Source organism: Lepisosteus oculatus, chromosome 10 (assembly GCF_040954835.1).
Source record: "Lepisosteus oculatus isolate fLepOcu1 chromosome 10, fLepOcu1.hap2, whole genome shotgun sequence".
NCBI classification, from domain to species: domain Eukaryota; kingdom Metazoa; phylum Chordata; class Actinopteri; order Semionotiformes; family Lepisosteidae; genus Lepisosteus; species Lepisosteus oculatus.
The window spans coordinates 13,462,361-13,483,980 of NC_090705.1; the positions used below are offsets into that span (position 1 = coordinate 13,462,361).

The following is a 21,620-nucleotide window of genomic DNA, read 5'->3' on the forward strand; positions in this document are numbered from 1 at the left end:
CATGTTAGAACTTTAGAGCACTTTCTTTGTCCTGAAATTATTTCAGTGTTCTTTATTTAAATTTTCACCTAAAATAGAAAGTAGCTGTTTATACACTCAGCAAAAGGATGTGTGAAAAGTGGAATGCAAAGTGGTGACTTCACATTCCATTTGAATGGATTAAATTAATTTATAATATGTTGTTATGTGTAATAGAATTTATATGGAGCTTTCATTCATATTATTGAAACAATGTTGTCTACCAGATTCATCTCAATTTCTTCAATAAACTCCTCAGACTTACTACGAATACAATGATTATGTATTATTGTATCCAAAGGCTCATGTTAAAATATGGGATGTTACTGAAAGTTGTTTCATGTTTATCTCTCCATTTTTTCTTCAGTGCTTAAAACTCACAAAACTAAACACCTTAAATAAGCATCCAGACTAAGAGGAACAAAGTTTCTTAGCTATCATTTATTTAGGCTATGTGGATAATTTTCTAATTGTTTAAATACAGTGCCCTCCACATTTATTCATGTCCATGATGAAAAAAAGAACAAAAACACAGGATATACTGAAACGCAATGTGTTATGGATATCGTATCTTGAAAAAAAAATACTGCAATACTAACAACAGTTAATGGAGCAAAATCCATATGACTCAGTCATAAGAAAATTACAAGCAAATGGTAACTGACATCCACAAGTTGGGCAATGGCTATAAAAGAATCCCCAAAAAGCTGAATCTACTACATCCCACTGTAGTGTCCATTAATAAGATGGTCAATGGTGTGTTGGCAACCCTGCCTGAAAGAGGGTCTAAGTGAACTGAAAGACAAGTAGTTAAAGAGATCAACAACTGCAAATCTCCAACACATACTGAAATCTTCAGAATAGTAAAGTCTCCAAAACTTCCACACTTTCACATTAAACTGAACAAATGTCAATTCATGGCTGGGCTGAATGGAGGGTGAACCACAAAAGGTGCAACTCAAATTTGCCAAATTATATCTAAATGACAATTGGAGCCATGTTTTGCTTTTATGGTTCGATTGAACAATACTTGATCTTTTAAAACATGCTCATTAGCATTATGTAAAAAAGGTGACTTTCATGTTGAGAAAAAACCTCATGCCCACTGTCAAATATGAAAAGGCATTATATTATCTTTTATGGTTGTTTTGCATTCACAATGTCCCTGAAGCCCTTGTTAAGATAGAAGAACTCTTGAACATCAATACACACTGGACATCTTGGCCAAACACCTGGTTCCCTCTGCCAGTAAGTCCAAACTTAGAATGAAAAAATGAAAATTCCAGCTTGACAATGATCCAAAGCATGCATCCACGGATATTAACAAGGATATTTTGTGTTGTATACACAGAATACATTTTCTTATATGCTATTCTCCAGTCTCCAGATTTTTAATCCAATTGGACATTTGTAGTAAACGTGAGAAGGCAGTTTACAAATGGATACCAAGGGGTCTTACAGACTTAGAGGAGCTCTGCCTGGAGCAATGGAGCAAGAACCCACCTCAGAATTGCCAGATCTGTCAGAACAGAACTCATAGCAAACCACAGGACACGGTGTAATTGAAATACATACAAGAGGACTATTTACAAAATGTTAGCTACAGGGGTGGGACTAAACGTAACCTTTATGTTTTCTGGACTTGAATTGTTTACAACAAATATTACTTTGCTCTGTGCAATTCTATGATTGGATTAGAACAATTACACATTAGCCAATAAATCTGTTTCTGTTTCCAGATGCTATAAATAGCCTACTGAGAGGTATTAAGGATGGCATAGGTGAGTACTATACCAATAGCATTTGTTGCACTTTTAATGCCTCTGTTTAAATTATGGTTATAGAAATAGTCATCTTACACAGAAAGAGGGGTTCAGTGACTGGCTTGACATAAAGGTTTTGAGTGTAATGTAAGGCCTTTTCCTTCTGGACTACTGTGAATCATCTATACTAGTGTTGGTTTTTAAAACATTTACAGAGCGGAAACTCTGTAAATGGACAGATTTTTAAAACCTGCTGATTTCAGTCAATATTTTACTTTTTACTAAACTAGTTGAGATGGAACTCCTAAAGGTAGCTTTAATGATAACTCAGCTAGAAGCTGTGCAGAGCTGTCATGTTAATGCACAAAGTTTACTGTATTGGCAGATTGGTTTTAGATTTGGTCTTGTTGCTATAATGTAGGAGTTTGAATCTGATTGTTCTGTGATGCTCCAAGAGGTGTTACGCCAGATATTTGTGTTTTTTCTTCTTTACTTCAATCTTATCCATAAGAATGGAGGTTAAAACTGTTTCAAGTTTTGTGCATTGTCCATTCTTTCACAGACTGTAATAACTACAAACCAACATTTCTTTAACCATAGGAGAAATAAATTGATATAATTTCAATTTATGTGTTCATTATAATTTATCAGATACTTATAATTGTCCATTATGAAAATATTAGTATCATTATTAACAGAACTGTATAATAATACAGCAGACAGTAGATCATTCTCCACAGCCTTTTGGGGAAGGTACCATCTTACCTCCTTCTACCACTTTTCATAGTCACCAGAGCACTATTCCTTTTCCTCTCTAGCACTTGTAATCTATTTTAAATATGTGTTTTAAGTTCATTATTGAGCATTTTTGCTTCAATAGCTGCTCTTTTGTTAGCAATCCAAGGTGCTTTTTTCCTGATAAGACTTAATTATTCTTTGATTATATGAGTCGTAAACTAAAATAGACTGTGCACCAAAATAAACTCATTATACTGGCAATTAATTTATAAATTTACTACCAATATAATCTTAAAACCTTTGTTGTATAAGGTGTACTTTCAAAAAAGAAAAAAGAAAGCACACAGGAAATTGTTGAGGTGTTGTTGAGTAAAAATCAATCGATGTAATAAGATGAGCTGGACGCACACTCTCTACTCCAATTTTTCTTATTAGAACTTGTCGAACTTGTCAATGTTTTGACATACTTAAGCCTTTATCAGGACAGAAAGTGCACTGACATATTGAATAGACATGATATAGGTAAATTCATTATGCTGATTAACATTTTTAATCAACAGGATTGATCAACAGGGAGTCCACTGTAAAAGCCATTGGACAGTAATGTACTTGGCCAGTTCTTGAAGCAATACAAGCAGAACAACCTTGATGCAAGTTTTACACCAGGCTGCATATGCTGTCTTGTGGAATTCTGTTCTATTCCTGTCATGGGGCTTGGACAGGCACGTATGAGGCAATGGTCTCTGAGCTCTACATGCCATATGTCATATCAGAAATATTAAATATAAATATAAAATTAAGTGTTGCATGTCAGGCAGAAGAATGTCACATTCTCATGCCACAAGATGCAGTACAAATTCAAAAGATGCAGAATAATAATAAAATGATTGGTGATTCCAAAAAATTATTCTTGATATCAGTGCTTTCAACCATGAAAACTACAATACAGTACACGATAGGTATGAATTCAATTTGTGAGACACCAAAATGTAATTACACTGTATGATCTTCTCAGTGCTTTGTTGTCATATATTTCTTCCTTTCTGTTATTTTCATTTATTGATGATTCATGATGTCAACACATCAAACAAAAGCACAAAATCAATTAGAGGTCAAAGTACAGGATGTGACTTTTGTAAGTTTTCTCTTGCATTGAGAATAAATACAACAGATACACCTACAGTACATTCCAAACAGTGATTTGAGGAACTGTGAAATACAGTATGCAATACAGTATTTGTATACAAATCTAAAGGAGTGGGCACTCTGAAGAGACAAACACTACTGCCATTTTTATATCTCAAGATATGCTCATAAAAAATACAATATATCAGCAGTTTTAGAAAGATAAATGAACTAGTATCTCATATCTTTTTATTTATATTTTCTGTACCTGATAGAACAATTACAGCTACAAGTATAACTCCACGGGCAAAATTTTTGTTGAAAGGAAACTTTCTGTACACATAACCAGTTCATATAGACAACAGTGACAGAAGGGAATATATTGAATATATATCTTTTGACTACTATAGATCATAGTAAGATCAGACTTCAAGTTAGGATTTTGTCTTGTGTGTTTAAAATCAGTTAGAACCAGTTATTTTAATGGAGAGAGCTAGCACTGAAGGGAGTATTCAAGATGAGGTGCTCACCTGATTTTGCTATTTTTAGTTGTTACGGAAGGGAAAACCAGCGGGGGGGAAGAACAGTTAGCTCTCCCTGTGAATGACCCACATGTAGGAGTATGATATGTTTCCCGGAGGTTAAAAGAAATTGTGTTTTAGATAATAGTGGTAGAACACTAGACAGGTAAAGTGTGAAGCTCTCCCTACAGTTATGCCAAGTCACCACAAAGGGAGCACCCCAAAGAATCAGTTTGCTCCACTGTTGCAGAAGCAAAGAATGAGTGGTTAGTTCTCCTTAATGTATAGATAATAGTTCTTGTTATGATGTAGACAAAATGAAAGAAAGTAATAAGATAAGATCACTTTATTGGCCAAATACAATTTCTTGCATTAGGAATTTGTCTTTTCGCATACCCCAGCTTGCTCTCCATGATACACACAGACAGGGAGAGAAGCTTGGGGTCAGAGCGCAGGGTCAGCCATTGCATAGCGCCCCTGAAGCAGTTGGGGTTAAGGGCCTTGCTCAGGGGCCCATCAGAGTAGGATTCCTCTGCTGGCCACGGGATACGAACCGGCAACCGTCCAGTCCAGTCAGATGCAGATCCTTAGCCACCGCTCCGCCCCTAAGTAGACTAAGTCTACAGGAAAACAACAGCAATACAAAAGTTGGCTTTGGGTTTTATAGCATATTACTTCTACTACTACTGATAATAATGTCACAGCTAGATGGTGGTGGTCAACATCTTGTTAGTATCAATGTTTGCAGAAGCCTCAAAGATAGAACAGAATTGAGGTGTTTACTGAGTTGTATAGGGTCTGAGAAGCATTGATCAAAGGAATTGTCTGGTTTACCTTGGTTAATTAAGTCCTTGGTAAATCATTAAAAGTGATCAATCTAGTAACACAGGATACAAAAGAAGAGAGACAGTAGAGAGAACAGACATTGCCAGTTGGGAGGTCCTTGTTTATATCAATGTTTAAGATCATATTCAAGTTAAGTATTAATAGTTAATAATTCCATTCCGACGTTTTTAGGAAACTCTGATTTCCTGTATAAAGAATCTCTAGGTTAAAAACAGTCTCTCTTGGTTATTGGATGCATTTTTTTCATAGGGAGATACCCTGTAGGTTTTCAATTCATTTTGTAGCATCCAGATCCAGAGGCAGTTAAATGAGGCAGATTTATCTTTCTTGTTGGCCTGTGTAGAAGTTATTCCAATTTTTTAGGATTTGAATATTTGATAGAAATCTGTTTTATTTTTTGGTTGCTCAGGATGTAGGCCTCTGAGACACCTTGTTTGTAAGTTGAATAACTTGTATGTAGTAACTTGTGTTGTGTGTATAGTGTGCGGTATTGTCAATATAGGCTGCCTTTATTACTCTTTATTACTCTTATTACTCAAAGCTTTCCAGAGGACAAAACTCAAGTGCCTCTAATCATACCAGTGAATTTGGGGAATTATGATTATTTTTTCCTGCTAACTGACTTTATTTAATTATCTCTTGCTGTCAGTTTGTAATACTACTACTACTAATAATAATAATTAGAACAATGGGTTACAGGTTAAGCTATTACAAAAGGTTACATAAGAAGGAGGGATAGTAGAGAAAAGTCAAGAGTGTTTTCTTGCTCAAAACCTATCGTTTAAAATTTCACATATCCCAGGAATATTCAATGTCAAGGCTTCAATACAATTTATAATAATAATTATAATAATAATAATTGCTTACGCTTATATAGCGCTTTTCTGGACACTCCACTCAAAGCACTTTACAGGTAATAAACCACCACCACCAATGCGCAGCATCCACCTGGATGATGCGACAGCAGTCATAGTGCGCCAGAACACTCACCACACATCAGCTATCAGTGAGGAGGAGGGCAGAGTAATGAAGCCAATTCATAGATGATTGGTAAGGGCCAATGGGAAATTTCGCCAGGACGCCAGGGTTACACCCCTACTCTTTTCGAGAAACGCCCTGCGATTTTTAATGACCACAGAGAGTCAGGACCTCAGTTTTACATCTCATCCAAAGGACGGCGCCTGTTTACAGTATAGTGTCCCCATCACTATACTGGTGCATGAGGCCCCACATGGACCACAGGGTGAGTGCCCCCTGCTGGCCCCACTAACACCTCTTCCAGCAGCAACGTTAGTTTTCCCAGGAGGTCTCCCATCCAGGTACTGACAAGGCTCACACCTGCTTAGCTTCAGTGGGTTGCCAGTTGTGAGTTGCAGAGTGACATGGCTGCTCGCTATGTACTGTTTCTGGCTGAGGAAAAGGATAATCCATATGAAATGCATTAATCTTGTTAATTTGTAAAAGTAAAAGAGATGACTACAAAGGAAATCTGTGGCTTGTAAATCTTCTATTTTAAAATGAAGCAGTAGTCAAGGTGCAATCCTGGAAACCCGAACGGAGAAGGAATGGTTCCTAGAATTCAGCCTGTGGAAAGAAAGCCCAGTGTCAGTGCATGCAAAGAGTTGGGAAATATGGTTATTGAACATTTTGGTGAGACAGAGATAAATTCTTAGAATGCGTAGAATGGTGTCATATGTGCTTAAGAACAGTTAGAGAGGCAAAATGAAATTTCCTCTAGCATGCTGTGATGTTCAGGGTATCACTGAAGTCTGCATGTGTGACTATGTCTAAACCATAGGATACTGTGCATGGAAGCAGCACATGCACAGGACTGCTGTAACAGGTATAAGTCTAGTGATGTGACTATATGCAAATTGCATGGTGACTCATAGCGGACTGATATTGTGTGATAACTGGAAAGTGTTAATAGTGTTCTCTTTTCTTTATGTTTTGTTTTCTTTCAGTCCCTCTATTCCAGGTCCGAGTTCACACCTAATGCATCATCCCCGACTGTACGGTAATTAATGAGTGCCTAGGCAAACGATTCTATCTGTGAAGACTGCTATTGCAATTTGCTAATTGTGTTAATTGAATATAGATGATAAGAGCGCCTTACATAAGCACAGATGGTTTTTTAAGCTGCATTTACTTAATAACTTCACTTGAGTAGTGATCCATGAGGAAGACCTTTATTGGGGTAAGACTGTTATTGTAAGTATAATTTTTTGACCACTTTCCATTATGCAAAGTGGTCATTGTCTAATGGTAGTCTGTCTTCCCTAGACATTTAAGCCATTTTAATTTTGTATATGAATTTGCCTTATCAGTCTGTGTTTTATTATCACAATTGTTTATATTGTAACTCTTGTGAATTGTGACCAATTGCAGTGATGTTTTATTTGGTTAAGAGCTACTAGTTTGTACTTCTGAACTTTTCCTGTTGAAAATTAACCTTCTAAGTTTGATTGCTGTTTCCAATAAATTTGGTGGCTCAGCTAATTAAAGAGACTTGTTCTTTAGGAGCTCCCAGCTAACAAAAATGAAAGGTTCAAGTCCTCTATAACACTAGATAGAGTAGATGGAATACACTTTCCATTTTTATTATTCAAATATGTAGTGTAACCACTACATCATGGAAGAAAGCTGTCAGCTAAAATGGCACAACATAGAAATTTGTGTAGGGAAAGGTATGCATTTCTGGGCTATGAGTGACAAGGTATAGGTTACCATGGCTCTCGTGCCTAAGATCAGTGGGGACTTACCAATGTTAAAAGCATTTATTCCAGGTTTGGGTCAGGGGTATGCTTTAGGTTAAGATAAGCATTAGTTTTGTGTTGCTAAAATCCAAATGATCTACAATCGCTGTTGGATAATATTGCATTTTTGTCATACTATTAAGTGTTTAGAGAATGCCATTAGCAACCTTGATTCTAGACCATTTGACACTTTGCACCTTTCTTTATTTTATCACACTCTTCTGATACAGTATTGTCTGTATAGTGTTGTGCATAGGACAAGAAGCTAATGACAATTCTTTTCATCTCTTTCATCATTTGCATGTATTTTACACAATCACTAGTTCTGTTTTTGTGCTCTATATTAAATCTACATTGGCATTTTGATTTACACCTTCCTTATTTTCTGTAAAGAAAAGGCTTTCAGCTCCTTTTTGGTTGACTGGATGTAAATGATTGAGTACAAACTCCCCCTAAGGACTCCCCTGAAACAAGATAATCTATAAAACAAGAGGTTTTTAATCCTGGTGAGTGAAACTTTTAATAAATAAATAAGCAAGGTCAAAAGGCATCATGACATTTTGCTGACATATATTTATTTGGAGCTTAATAATGGGAGAAGTCACAATTAAAACTGTTTTCCAATTGAACGCTTCCAGAATAGGGATTTGCAACCACAATTCCACAGTGCAATTCTGACATTGTTCAGAAAATTATCTCTTCAGATGTTCTTTTTGAGTTTGGAACTGTCCCACTAAAGCAATTATATCCAAGATTTCCAAACTTTGTCTTGGGCTATTCACTTCCCATTATATACTACATTTTTAATACAACCTGCCACACTCTACAGCCATTTAAGTATCGCTTAAAGAGTTTTAAGATTTTATTTTTCACCTTATTTTATTTGCATTGAATATTCATATTTAAATAATAATTATTAAAATTCCAAGTAAGACTTTAAAAGAAAACATTTTTAACAAAGATATAGAAAAAATAAATATAAGATAGATGAAAAAATTAATTAGATAACAAAAAAAATGGTATAAGACAGCTACAAGACCTGCAAATGTCATTGGATGTATAGGGCAATGTAAAGAATAGAACAGACAACAAACATCATAAAATTATGCAGGAACAAAGTACAAAATCCTAAAGCCGGCATCATACTACATGACTCGACAGGACTTCAAGTCAGAGAGCATGTCAAATTTAACGACTGCAGTTGCTGAATCTCACTGCCTTTTCTGTCCTAGAGGGTGTCAAATTATACAACTTGGAATCTCAGGGGGTGACTAATTGTATGATTCCCTCAGGACTTTTCATCACAGTTCCAAATCTTGTATTGCACCACAAAAGTGCCGCGAGGTCGCCTCATTTTGGCAGCCAGTCAATGTGGAGCACACTGGAATAAGAGGAGGAGTACCTCACAAAAGTAAACAAACAACAAACATGAAACGACAAACACAAAACAACGAACAGATATCCATGCTGGCTCCAAAGTTTGACGAGCCTCCTTCCCCATTTGCATAGTCCAAAACACTCACTTTCCCTCTTTCCTTCCAGCCACATTGTATGCATTGTACTTCCAATTGAGCTCTCATTGGCTGTTGACTGTCACAGACTGTTACTACCCCAAGTGTCTAGGGGGTAAAGGGTGTAACATTTAGGATAATTTTTGGAACTGGAACTGTGATAACAAGGGTTGGTGCAAAAAGTGATTATTTTAAGGTGAATAAGTGACTGGTACATAATAAAACACAATAGCACGCAGGGGTAGAGAACTAGAATGGTGCCAAAGAAAAGAAAAGTGGCTAAGAAAGTGAGGGAAGTTGACCTAACTCCAAAAGAAAACCCAAAACACACGGTCTTCAGCATCTTCAAACACCATAGCTAACCTTCACTGACTACCCAAAACCATACAAGAAAAATGGCACTCACCCATTCTAAACTAGTGTTACTAATACAAAAAATCAACTACATGTGCAAAATGTACCCAACAACCTAAACTAACCCTATACACGACAGTTCACACAAATACACAAGGGAACTACAAATACAAACAAGAGTAGACACAAGTAACAGGGTACAAAAGAACGCAGAGGTTGATACAAGACGTTTGGGCAAGGTAATGGCTAAACAAGGATAAACACACAAACAAACGAAAGTACACAGAGAACACAAACCACCAAAGCCAAAGCTATAAGGAAACACACACACGAAGCGAAACAAAGCCGAAGCCGAAGTAAAAACCAAAAAGCGAAGCCAAACCAAAGCTGAGCCGAACAGGACCAAAGTCAAACGAAAAGGCCCCTTCATTCAGAAAACCTCCAACTTATATACTAAATAAGCTGCTTTCTGATTGGCTGAGAAGCTGATTGATGACAATGTCATACAGAAACAATGATGTAATGATGGGCCGATGTGAGAGGGAGAACAATCAAGGTCAAGAAGTCTGGAACATAGCATCAAAACACACATGGACCACACACTGGGACGTAACACAGACAAAAGAGCCCACCTCTACGACTTGCAACCCACAATGAGAAAATCAAACCAGTTTGTTTGTATCGTAGCAAGTCACAAAGTGTCGTAGGGGCTGTTAAGAGCGCTCTGACTGAGTCACTGGGGGTGTCACTCTACAGAACTGATGGTAACAGGTACATGCTGCGACACTCTACAACTCGCTGTGATTTTCTTACCATTATGTAAATGAAGGCTATGACTGAAAATCCTAGGAAAAGTCGTGTCGTGTGACGCTGGCATAACTCCGCAGTTCAAGAGCCTCGATGAGACAAGATTTTGTTTTTATCCTGAATGTTTTATACAATAGGTATATTACTGTACGTTTTTACATTTTTTCTTCTTTAGTGCCAGATCATGACATGCAACTTTGTGTTGTAAATATGATTATATAGAGCTATGTTTTTGTGAAATTTACTTTATCAAAGCGGCATTTAAATTTTTTTGTACAGCAGAAAATGGCAGAATTCTAAGTCACACACTAAAGATCTAAAGATTAACACTTTCTAAAGGTGTAGTGATAGCTGAAAGAAAAAGGTTGATTCTGTTAAGAAAATGGCAGTAACAGCTTAAACCTTAGATTAAATTATTTTTATCTCACATCTTTTGGTTCGTTTGCTACAGTACTTAACTCAGCAGCATTTCATGGCTGAAAAGCACATCTGTATTCCCAAATCCACAATGTGTTACAAAACCCTAAAAACCCTATAACTAAATGAAAGGTAGATTAAAGTGTTTTATCCAAATAAAAACATTTAAATGGTCCCTTTCAGTAATTATTATAGCATGAAAACAACTGCTAAAATATATTTATATTTATGGTTGTGTTATTTAATAACTTTTTCATTTTAAAATAGTAAGAAGTCTCCACTGTCTCCATACACCAAAACGAACATACATAGGTAATATAATGTAAGCATTACATTCATCAAGTGCATTCTGTTATATGTAATATATTACAGATGAAACCTACTGCAACCCTTCCAACACTATCAGATTTTTAGATGTTGAATCACATGCTGTGCAATAAAAGTTTTGTTAAAACTGTACCGAATCCTATTATTATTTTACCAAGTTAGTGCATGCTTGAATTGAATGTTTTCAGTGGTTACTCAATTTTTGTATAAATGAACTTTAACGACTTCTGAAGCCTTGGCCTCTGAATAGTTTAAAAAGACACGACATTTAAGCAGCTTAATGTAACTTCAAAGCTTACAAGAGCTGTTTGTTTAATAAAGGCAGCAGCAATGTCTTTAGAGTAATCTCCCGTCTCGTCACATTTATTAATATTGCTCTGGGAAGCAAAGCTGTTTATGCAGTGCCTTCCTGACTAAGACCGTCAAATTGTAGTTTATCTTTGTGGATTGTATAGGCTTTGCATTAGAGGCACAATCAGCACAATCTGCCCCAGCATGGTAATGGAATAAAAAGAATTAAAGGATGATGTGTTGTCTTTGTATTTTCAATTTTACCTAGGTTGACAGGTTTGTATGAAGTAAAGGTGAACTAGGAGGCATAGAGATTAAGAAAAAACACCCCCCTCACACACACACACACTTACCTCCATCTCCACCAAATATTTTTTCTTCTCCTGAGTGGCTTCTCATGACAGAGTGTCTAATTTAGTATGTCTACCAATGAGTGGTGAGTGACTGGCAGGCTGAGAAGCCCAAACAGACAGATGATGTGTGATTGCACTGAATTGGCGTTCTCTCTCATAATGAAAAGCAGTGTACTGAAACAAGCTAGTCACACATGGATCACACCCCGCCACGACAGGTCTCCCCCCCCCATCCCCCATCACCCCTTTCAGCATCCTCACACCAGATAAAGGAGAATGAGCAGGCAAGGTGTTGACTTGTTTCATTTGCATTTAAAATAACACAAGTCAGCATTTTGAACGAGAACACAGTGATTCCATTGTTTAATATTTAAGTGTAACTTAGAGAAGGCTGAATGGAGTTTAACAAATTATAGTAGAATATGCACTGCATACAGTATCTCACTGTAGAAAAGAGTCAATTATCTTGCGTTTTTCTGTGTAAAAATGTATTTATTGAAAAGCTACAGCTAGTTCTATTACATTGTTGCTTTGAATACAAGTGGTCAACATCAACCTATTTTATGGCCGTGGCATTTCATAAATACGTATATTGTGTGATATACTTTAGTCGGGTGCTTGTACTATTGAGTAATACCATAATGAAACTGAATTCCATTTGCATCTCTAGTTTTGGTTTATTTTTTCTTGTGTTGCCTTGAAATAAAAAGAAATGCTTACACTTGGCAAGAATTCAGAAAACAAATTTCTAAATAGCCAGGTGAGCTTTCTATAATGGCAATTGGGAATTAATAATTTATCGGTTGGAAGTCTGCATGAAAGCTTTTAGTGTTTGAGGGAGAGATTATCATAACAGTGGGGATCCAAAAGAGATTGCATTTGTTATTAGCTCACATTGCCTTTAAAAAATTTCTCAAAACCTGGGACTATTTTTTTACTCAAGATGAAATAAGCTTTCACATTTAGTAAGGATAGAATTTACCCTTGACTTAATTATGTGCTCTATTTAAATTTTATTACTACTCTACAGGGGAATATAAACATCTGACTGAGGAAGGGTTTGTAGATTTAACAGAATAATGGTGCTAGTGTCAACTAATTTTAGTTGACTTAAGAATTTGGATTTATTTTTGCATACTTTACCATCACATGTGTAAAAAGACATCTACCACTAAGTGCGCATAATTGCCAAGTGAAAAATTAGAATTCTCCAAATTAGTAGCACATATGTATTATAATTCCTCAAGGACTATGCATCCTGCATTAAAAACTGCTGAGTTGAGCAAGTATTTTCGAAAGTGTAAGACAAGAACAAAGCAGTCTAGTACCTTGTATATGTATTTATTTTTGTTGTTTGAGTGGAGTAATTGGCATTCCCATATTCATGAAGAAATTCACCCCTTACCCACACAACATTGGAGCTGGTTCAAGGATGTCAGAATGAAGGATGCAGCAGTCTTTGTCAGTATTGTCACCTGGCATCACATCATCAATGAAAGTTTTCTCCACTCCAAGATCTGGAAACAATCGAGACACTAGTCACCATAACTTAAACATTGACAATACCACTGAAAAAAAAAAAGAACAGTAGCTATTGGAGATTATTCTCAGAAATCAGTAAACAACAATAACAACAGCTTTCTCTCTGCTGGGTAACTAACTTAATCATAGTATGGACAATTCTGCAGTTACTTTGTTTTATAGAAATGCATTTTACCAAACATGAATAAGATACAAGATAAAAAATCCAAGTAGCAAAAAAAAGAAAAAACTCAAAATACATTATACAATAAAAAATAGCATCTGCTGCTGTATTTGATCTTAGAAAACAGCTACGTTTTTACATAATATTTGATGGTATGCAATAACCTGTACTTGAAAGCATTTTTTTTGTTTCTTGCGAGTCCCTTCATGGGTAGGTGAAGACTATGGGGCTGTTCATGCTTGGGCAAAGGAATCTGGCATAACCAGCAAAATGCCAATACATTGCCCACAGTATGTAAAGGTGAGAAAACACTAACCTAAGAACACAACACATGACTGAGGACAGGGTATACTAAATAAGACTTCAGCTTTCTCAACCTCTGGAAGCCTTTCTACAACAAGGGCTATCTGTTCAGAAGTGAAAGATTACATTGTGATGTAAAGAGTATAATTCTAGGCAGAAATAAATCAAGAACACTTAGAATAAAAAAAGCAAAAAAAAGTGTGGAGTGTTACATGCATGTAGGAAACAGAAACAGTAGAAAGGAGCATATTTATCATCTGTCATTTATCCTTATCTATCTTTTTCCATATTATTTTTATCTAAATACTGTATTTTGAGATGTGCATTCACCCATCTTATGAAAGCAAGCTTATAGATTAAACTTCAAAATAATAAGATAAAGATAAATTAAACTTCATTGTTTTGTGTAATAGAAAGTAATGTAAATCTTCAATTGATTTTGGCTAAAAATACAAATATATGGCTCTAAAATTATACATTTATAGGTTACCAAATAATTAAAATAATATATGAAAAGAAATATAGATGATTAGGACTGATTGTGATGAAGGTTGTGTCAGTGTAAGACAACCAAAAGGATTTTCTAAATATTAACTTTACTATAGTCTTAACAGTTCAGTCCAATGCAATAAGTACTGTAAGTTATATAGTTATCTATCTTCGTATTTTACATTTTCATTCATTTTAGAACTCAAAAGGACTTAAAGTTCATCCTGATTCTGTTAATGAAATGCAGTCACACTGTAGCAACTTTCCGAGATGGATTTTTACCCTGTATGCATCATTTCTGCTTACCTTGCTTAACTCACGTTTCAGCTTTTTTTTTCAAGCAAAAGGTAAAGTTCAGGGAGTAGCTTTCCCAAATGCCACCTTCTCATCTGCAGCTCCCATGTGCCATGGATACAGACTTGCATGTATGGTTGAGGAAAATTACTGTGCTTTCATATCGCCTTAATGGCTTTGTAAGGTCCCTGATTGTAAAAACAAGTGTAAACAGTATACTTTGTCTTTTATGGAGTACACTGTAAACATTTTCAACATTCTGGAAGGTTTACTAGTAATGAAAATAAATTAATTAGTTGTTGAAGGTATGGGGGGAGCTTTGGGTGCTTAATCTATCACCCTTCTTAATTTCAGGCCTGTCCTGTGTTATCAGCAGTTGCTGAGTTACCCTTTTCTCTCTTTTAAACATTAATTCAGAAGGTTTTTTTCCACTATTTGACATGCTACTTTACTCCTTGGCTTGGTAATTGCTTTGGGCTTTCCACGTTTAAGTTTTCTTTTATGTTACCACAATTACTCTCTCAGTGGGTATGTAATGTTTTTGTTTCTGACGAAAACCTGCTTCCAGGTCAATGTTATCTTCACTTTCCTGAAGTGTGGCAGAGATATGTAACAGATGTAGTATTTTTGGAAGAGTAAAACATTTTGTGTTCTCTTCAAAGAGGGAAAAAATAAAGTACGTACGTCAGTGATAATTCTGAGAAATACTTGAGAGGGAAGGATGAAGATAGGATTATCTGTGAGTGATGGGCTCCTATGGTTTCCGTGAGTAAATTTATGTGCACATACCACACATTAATTGTTAAAGTTTTCTGTCCAAGACAAATATCAACACATTGCAGCCTGACACTCAGATTTTTCAAACCATTCAGAAGCTCTAAACAGAAAGTGAATGCTTGAGAAACAAAAGCTGCTTTTCTTCTCTCTTTTAGTTCATGATCTTGTTGCTTATATAGTTTTGCTAGAATCACCAGATGTTTTATCACTAAACATATCTCTTTCTGGAGAGCAATTTGAAATCTTGTATAGTTGTAGTTATTTTTATTTTTATAATTTTTATATTTTTATTATTGTATGTATAATTATGTATAGATTTTTAATATTTAGTTCTGTGTTTTAACTTTACGTTTTCTTTAGTTTTTATATCTGAAAATAGGAATAGTTTATTGTTGGATCCTCTCATACGAACATTTTGAAGTTACTGTATACTAATGACAAAAATAACTGTAAATAAAACCAAAAAGAGATTTAACTATTCAAGGTAAAGGATGTGCAGTTTAACTTGAATCATTCTGTATCACTGTTACAAAACATTATAAATACAATGTGTTTAATACTTAACACTATGACTTAAAAAATAAAATAAAAAATGTTATTTTATGCAATAATATAACATTTTTAGTATTTTTTATTGTTTGAACAAACTACCATTGGCTTATTAAATACATAAAATTGACATTTTGTATAAAAAATTCTTCTTTTAATTTGACCCCAAAGTAAACAATTGGCTCTGCTTAAGGCAATGTAGAGGTAAGGTAAATAATTTTATAATGTTATAACATACAGCTTTTCATACCTAGAAAACAAAAATACCTTTGTATTCTCACGCCAGCTTTCAATCTGTACAATAAATTGTTCACAGGAGAAGGCTTATATCCATTGGCTAAATCACTTCACAATTAAATTGTTAGGCTGCTGTGGTGTTGTGAAACCGAAGATGCAATCTTGCACCATTATAAATTGGTACTTTATCGCCTAGTAAGAAGTAAAGTCTTGATAGATCACTCTGCTTTGACCTGTGCAGAAAGATTAGTAGAGGTCTCAGATGCTGCATGGGGTGACTTACCAAGTTTCTGTTGATACAGGAAGCTGAAAGCCATTATGCTATTGATCATTGATCACTGATGACAAAAATTCCATCTCTCTAGATGTTAAGTTCTAAAGACTGTTTTCTCATGTTTTAAGACAGTGGTAAGCTGCAGTATATGTTTTGCAGAGTTTAGGAAATATGCTCCATGGTACCTCTGTGATACTCCCTTAAGACAGTAGCATAAAACCTTCTTGTTATTCAGTGACTGAAAGTATCAAATTACATGCAATTCCACAACAAACATTATGGAAATGACATTTTAAAATGATGTTATTTAACCACCTGTGGTTTTTGTGTCTGAAAAAGATTATGGATGGTAAAATTATTCTCCTTTTGACTATATTTTTCAGTTTTGTTAACAGGATGTAAGTATTCATTTACTGTAGGGTACTGCTGTCTTTACCTAGAGTTATTTGTTCTTGCTGGAATCATTATTTTTTCTATTTATACTACCATTTGAAAATTGACAATTATTAATCATCATCTTACCTTTATCGTTACTACTACAGCACAGGTTTGAGGTTTGTGAACTGATCACTTTCTCTATATACTGTATCTTCCTTATGGAAAACTGTCTTTCTGCTGTTATCTGTAAATTGTATATGTTATATATAATAGATTATTGTATCTAATACATTAGAAAATATTAGAAATGTAACCAATAACAAAGTGAATCTAAAATGTAGAACATAAAACATAAACTTAGAAAACACAATGGTGATCAGAAAAGGTCAATCAAAACTCTATATTTTGGAATTTGTATGTGAATTTATATGTGATATGTTTTACACTTTCATTTTTTTTTAGAGAATCTAATTCCTGTAAACAAAAACATGCCAGAAGATTACGTTTTCACTTTTAACTTCCTAAACCTTGTGTTTCTTCAATATTTGGGGTATTTCGAGAGGGGATCAAAGTTTTGATGTCATATACTGTACATTTGTAACATAGCCCAGAACATAAGAAAGGTTTCAAATGAGAGAAGGCCATTCAGCCAATCTACATCGTTTCTACAATTGATTTAGTTCTAGAAGAAATGAAGAAATTGTAAACCATCTAATATTTAACCAGCTTTTGGTTCTGGAATGTCTAGAAGTAATTGCATTAATATATTGCTATAAGCTAATGATGGCAAATCAACCATTTTTAATTGTTGACACAAGATTAGCTAATTTTATGTATGTGGCTGAATAGAGGTAGAACTGCATGTTCCAACGTTCAGATTAGCTAACACTGTTTTCCACATACTGCTTAGCAAAATCTGTGCCAAACAGTGCAGTGTGGCCTATAGCATGAAGTACAGTATTTGGAATCCAAGAGTAATACTTGCCAATTGTGAACAGGATTTCCTAGTGATTATGTAAACTTGGCTGTCTTGCTTTTCTGGGTGGATGCTGAGCTAGACATTATCTGTTGGGCTTATGTATATTGTCCATTTGGTACTATAAATGTGCTAGTAGATTTTTGCAAACACGAGCGACAGCTCAGCAAAGTATAGAAATTACAGAATACATTTATCCATTGTCTCCATCTCTTTAAAGTCATTGTTACAGTGTGTTACATTGTTACAATGAGTGGGGCCTGATGAATGAAGGTTTTACAATGTGGACATAAAAAGTACAAAACCATCAAAGATTATTAATACAAAACATTATTTTACTTGAATAAACCTATATATATATATTACATGCATTGTATATTTTAAACAACTTTCTTACATTTTAAAATATGCTACTTGGCATCATACTGTGGACGATAGGTGCTTAGTCACCTATGGTTGTAAAACTGCCATAAGCACAAAATAAGATAAGATCACTTTATTGGCCATATACAATTTCTTATATTAGGAATTTGTCTTTTCACATACCCCAACTTGCTCTCCATGAGACACACAGACAGGGAGAGAAGCTTGGGGTCAGAGCGCAGGGTCAGCCATTGCATAGCGCCCCTGAAGCAGTTGGAGTTAAGGGCCTTGCTCAGGGGCCCATCAGAGTACGATTCCTCTGCTGGCCACGGGATATGAACTGGCAACCTTCCAGTAACAGGCGCAGATCCTTAGCCACAGAGCCACCACACCGCTTGCACTCCAAAATACAAATGGTCCTTATTCTTTCTTGCTCTCCAGCTAAGAGAAAACTGAGTGATTTTAATTCTCCTGAACTGACTAACATGTTGTAGCTGCTCTGCCGGAGCCTTCAAAAGGAGCAGCAGCTGCAGCTTGTGAAAACTGAGATTGTGGCTCTTTGCTCACAGATTGCTGCAATAACTGAGAGCTCAAATGGTCAGATGTCAGCATTCTAGCAGTTGATCTCAAAACTGGGCTTTGTCTTTATCACTATTTGCAATCCAAATCTTGCACAGCATGGCTTAAGCATGTTACAAGCTTACAGGATATATAGAGACCACTCTTCTGGAGAAGTATTTAGAGAGATTTCTAAATACTAAAGCTAAATTGTAACAAGACTGAGGTAATGCTCATAGACTCCAAACCACAGTTTCACAAAGTTGCTACTATCAGCATTGCTGCCTCTGCAATCTAAACTTTAATGTATGTTCGAATTCTTGGTGTTACTTTTGACACTGTAATATAATTTAAAGTGTGTGTTAATAACATCACAAAGCTATCCTTTATTCACCTGCATAACATTGCTTGGTTGAGATCCTTGCTTTGCCTGTCTGCTGCTGAAATATTGATGCATGCATGATTATTTAATCAGTATTGGAATTCAGTAACACTTAACATACTAGTGTATCTTATATGATACAAAATATCCTTTAGTATATCCATATTTTAGTGGCCCATGTACTAACGAACTATACTGTATTTGCCCAAAACCCCTCACTACATTGGATTCTGATATACACTTTAAGGTTTTCTTCTTCACATATACTGTATGTAATAATAATAATAATTGCTTACACTTATTTTACACTTACTTTTCTGGACACTCCACTCCGCTTTACAGGTAATGGGGACTCCCCTCCACCACCATCAATGTGCAGCATCCACCTGGATGATGCGACGGCAGCCATAGTGTGCCAGAACCCTCACCACACATCAGCTATTAGTGGGGAGGAGAACAGAGTAATGAAGCCAATTTAGAGATGGAGATTATTAGGAGGCCACAATTGGTAAGGGCCAATGGGAAATGGGAACGCCAGGGTTACACTCCTACTCTTTTCGAGAAATGCCCTGAGATTTTTAATGACTACAGAGAGTCAGGACCTCGGTTTTACGTCTCATCCAAAGTGAGTGCCCCCTGCAGGCCCCACTAACACCTCTACCAGCAGCAACCTTAGTTTTTCCCAGGAGGTCTCCCATCCAGGTACAGACCAGGCTCATACCTACTTAGTTCAGTGGGCTGCCAAAGGGCCTAGCTTCACAATATCTTAAAAATTTAGAGAATGAGAATAACCCAGTTTCTTACCTAGATTTACAGATTCTGACCTTCATATTTAGCCAAAGACAAGGTTCACACAATGAATAATCATGCTTTCTTGTGTATAACACCTTGCCTATACAGTAGAACACATTTTCCAAACCTATTTTTAAAAACATATGTTAAGACCTATTTGTTTACTAAAGCTATACTTTGCTCTTGGCTTCATGTAATTGATTACTTGTGTTTTTTTTGTTTATGTTGTACATTACCTTGCAATGCTTTTTTTAAAAATTATTTTTGTTCCAACTTCTCTGGTACACCAATAGATGGGTCCTTTTGAAAAAATGCAGGCAACCTGTCCCTGTTCCCTCAATCGAGGGATCTGTGCTATGTTTTTATGCAGATAACAGCTCTGCAACAGCTCAGGAGACTCACCTGTGCAAGAGTGAAGAGATCACTGAGAGAGGTGGACATCCATTCTTTAGTACTATACCCTGCAGTGCTTCAAGTCATCCATGCTGGCATATAGCTTCTGTTTACCTCAGCAGCAGAGTTCATCAGATCTGAAGGGATGGCTTCATCCATCAACTCAGATGGAGTAGAAAAAAAGGAAATACTGCACTTTCTATTTCAAGGACATTTGTATTTTTGTTTCATTTAATTTCGGTTACTGTGTACTACCAGGTTTGTATATCTATGCACCAAGTGCATAATCTGTTCGACTTTGGTAGCTAAACTAAGGAATGGGATTCCTCTCTTTCTCTACTTCAATACAACACATTAGCAGCTGTTACTATTTGGAGATGGGTATTTGAATATTTTAAATGAGGAAATGGAGAATATAAATTTCTTTCCAAAAATCATTCAAATTATTGAACCATTCATCTGATTTTTTCTTCTTCACAGATTGTGCTCAATATCTTGGTAACTGTCTGATACAAAGCTACTGCCTTGTCTTTTTGAGTATGCTTTGTTCAGAAGGCATTGTGGGCATCTTTTTACACATTTTGAAAACTCCTAGCTACTGTATGGTTAGGTTTTGCCTACAGGATTCTTTGTTTTTATCTACTATTCTGTTCTGTTACTAAGCTTGGACTTTGACCTGCTCTATTCTTCTGAGAAACGTAAACACATAAAGAATGGATTATAAAGATGGTTACCCTGGCTTTCTATACCCACTATCAAAATACCACCCAAATAGCTATTAATTCCATGCTGAAAACAAGAAATAAAACAGTGTTGCTGTAACCTCTACTTGTTCCTTTACGTTTTCCACTGTTTTTAATAAATGCTGTAAATGACACATTGTTAATCTTTTCATCTGTTTTGATCTTCAACGAGCAAATGTGAAAGGATGGACCTTCTTCAGCAGCATTTGAATGTCTAAATGTTCAGAAAAAGGCATATGAAAAATGTTGTTTTCCAAAACAAAGATGGGATTTAATTTTGTTTAATTTGATAGTTGAAAACCTGTTTCTTTTCCATGCAGATAATGTTTAATTATCCCTCAGTTAATTGTTTTTTTACATAAAGTTATTGTCAGACCCCTTAATTTCTATCCCTGTATATGTGTACATATCTCTTGTGTATCCTAATGCCACTCACATATAATATGTATGGGAACTCTTCACTTTCTCAGTTATCAAAAGTATGCATCCTGTTATCCTCTTCAACAAAATGATTATTTAAGTACCTGGCAAATTCACATAGCCATTGAAGAGGATTTTGTAATTCTTATATTGGATTTTT

General features: G+C 35.6%; 1 long non-coding RNA gene across 1 annotated transcript in view; it reads right to left on the bottom strand.

Moving 5' to 3' along the window:
- Positions 1-4,520: 4,520 nt before the first annotated feature.
- LOC107078631 (uncharacterized) overlaps positions 4,521-21,620 on the bottom strand; it is a 45,042-nt gene continuing 27,942 nt past the window's right edge. The window contains exons 2-3 of the long non-coding RNA XR_001479585.2: positions 13,233-13,344; positions 4,521-4,785 (exon numbers count right to left, since the gene is read on the bottom strand). This is a non-coding gene — a long non-coding RNA (uncharacterized lncRNA). The remainder of the gene's footprint in view (positions 4,786-13,232; positions 13,345-21,620) is intronic.